Genomic DNA, 2,688 nt, shown 5'->3' with positions numbered 1-2,688 from the left:
AATTATGGGAAACTGGAGTGGAGACATTCCATGCATCAACTAGAAAGAATTTTAAGTTACATGCATCTTTGTTGTGGACTATTAATGACTTTCCAGCTTATGCCAATTTTTCTGGATGGAGTACAAAAGGAAAATTGGCTTACGCATGTTGCAATAAAAAAACTTGCTCTACAAGGCTAAACAATGGCTAAAAAGAGTGTTATATGGGCCACAAACGCTATCTTCCTCTTAATCACAAATGGAGAAATGATAAAGTGTCATTTGATAACACTGTTGAGCATAGGCTACCACCAGAAATGTTTTCTGGTGATGATATACTTGATCAAGTTGCTGATTTAGATGGGTTGCCATTAACAAAGGATCCACGAAAAAAGATTAAAATATCGCATAAGAAAAGGGGTGTTAACTGGTATAAGAAGAGTATATTGTTTGATCTTCCACGTTGGAAAACCTTATTGTTGGGACATAATCTTGATGTGATGCACATTGAGAAGAATATATGTGACAATATTTTGGGGACAATTTTAGATATCAAAGGGAAAATGAAAGACACATTGAGTACTCGGTTGGATTTACAAGAAATGAATATACGAAAAGAATTGCATCCAATACAAAATGGAGATGAATATGAGTTGCCGGCATCATCTTACACATTATCTGTTGAAGAGAAGCAAACATTTTTCAATTTTTTGAAGAATCTAAAGGTCCCAGATGGATTTTCCTCAAATATTTCTCAATGTGTCAACCTTAAGGATAAAAAAAATTCCAGATTAAAAAGCCATGACTGTCATATAATTCTACAACATTTACTCCCACTTGCCATGCGTGGTATGCTTTACAAATTTGTGTTTGAACCACTTATTGAGTTGTCTATTTTTTTGAAAGTTCTTGGAGAAAAATGTTTGAGCATAGAGGAGTTGGAACAAATAGAAGCCCAAATACCAAAACACTATGCAAGTTAGAAAATGTGTTCCCTCCTGCTTCTTTTTTTTCATGTCAAGGTGCACTTGTCTATTCATTTACCTAATGAAGCTAGGATTGCTGGACCAGTTCAATATCGATGGATATATCCAATAGAGAGATACCTACACTTTTTGAAGTGTTTTATTGGTAATATTGCTCACCCTGAATGTTCTATTGTTGAGTGATATTTAGCAGTTGAATGTATGACATTATGTTCAAGGTATTTGAATATAAAAAGACAAAGTTTAATTGTCCAGAGAGAAATTATGATGATGGGGTAATTGAATCTGATGGTGGTTTAACCATTATTTGTGAGCCTAGAAAAAGTTTAAATGGTAGTTCACCAGACAAACTTGATTCACATGATTTGGAGGAGGCACATTTTTATATTTTGAAGAACTGTGATGAAATTCAACCATTTCTCGAGTAAGTATTGATTAAATCTAGTAATTTACTTCTATCTTGTCCATATTTCAACATAAAATAACATGTCGAACTTCAATTCATTGTAGAGAATTTTCACAAATTCATAGTGAGGCCTCTCAACAAAGTTCAGATGTGGAGTGGAATAGACAATTCATTAGTTGGTTACAAAAGAAGGTGAGTAGAAATTAATCAATTTTCTTAAATCAAGTATGTAAATATTGTTTTCTAAAAGGGTATTTGTTGTTGTTAGGTTGCAGAGTTGTACAAACATGATGATAGTAAGAGAATGGCAAATTTGCTATCGTTATCGCGTGGTCCTCTGCCATATGTGACAAGATTCAAAGGCCATATTTTTAATGGATATAGGTTTCATGTTCAAGAGTATGATAAATATTTGAAAACTCAGAATTGTGGGGTAGTTGTAGTAGGAGAGACCGGTGAAGAGCAAAAACATATGAATTACTATGGCGAGTTAACCGAGGTTTTTGAATTACAATTTTGTTGGGGAGAGAAGAAGTGATTTTATTCCGATGTACATGGTTCGATGTGTATGATTAGAAGAGGGGAGTTAAAATGGATGAATATGGCTTTGTAAATGTTAATCGTCGGCGATGTTTGAAAATAAATGAGCCATTTGTATTAGCCAGCCAAGCATCACAAGTATTTTATGTTATCGATTATTCGAATAAAGGTTGGCATATAGTGCAAAATGTTCAACCTCGTGATTCTTTTGATATCTTGGGAAAAAAGGATGATGACTTAGAAGAGTTAGATAACTCTACACAAATGAAAAGAAAACGAACTCATTAAGGTTTGCAGCTTTATCATGCTTGCTTTTACTTTATTAATTTCTTATGGTAATGATTCTTTATAGTATTTTCTGTGAAAATTTGTTTAATGATCTTGGTCTTTAATGTTACCTTGATTTTACTAAAGTAGTAATGGTTTCATGCGAGGAACCTGTGTTACATGTACATGTGTCTTTTTCTAAATGCTTTTTCAGTTCATATTTCATCTTATGAAAAACTCCTTTACCTATTTGATCTTTTGATTATTATTATTATTATTATTATTCATATTTCATCTTATGAAAAACTTCCTTACCTATTTGATCTTTTGATTATTATTATTATTTTGTATTAGGTTGACATGAATCCCTCAAAAACTCTGAAGTATGAAATGGGACAAGATTCAAAAATTCCCAAGCATGGACTCATTCAGCCTGGTGCCTTAGCAAAGGGACTAGGTCAAAGTTTGAAAGTTATGAGCACTACAAGAGTTAATGCTGAACAAAGGACT

At 33.0% G+C, this 2,688-nt stretch overlaps 1 long non-coding RNA gene across 1 annotated transcript; it reads left to right on the top strand.

The window, feature by feature from the left end:
• Nucleotides 1-1,309: 1,309 nt before the first annotated feature.
• Nucleotides 1,310-1,681, top strand: LOC102601924 (uncharacterized). Its single transcript, XR_367206.2, has 3 exons — nucleotides 1,310-1,389; nucleotides 1,476-1,563; nucleotides 1,640-1,681. It is a non-coding gene; the product is annotated as an uncharacterized lncRNA (long non-coding RNA).
• The last annotated feature ends 1,007 nt before the right edge of the window (nucleotides 1,682-2,688 follow it).

The sequence above is a fragment of the Solanum tuberosum genome, unplaced genomic scaffold (genome assembly GCF_000226075.1).
Source record: "Solanum tuberosum cultivar DM 1-3 516 R44 unplaced genomic scaffold, SolTub_3.0 scf00075, whole genome shotgun sequence".
Taxonomy (NCBI): domain Eukaryota; kingdom Viridiplantae; phylum Streptophyta; class Magnoliopsida; order Solanales; family Solanaceae; genus Solanum; species Solanum tuberosum.
The sequence above is the reverse complement of the archived record's forward strand: the minus strand, read 5'-3'. Positions and strand labels throughout refer to the sequence as shown.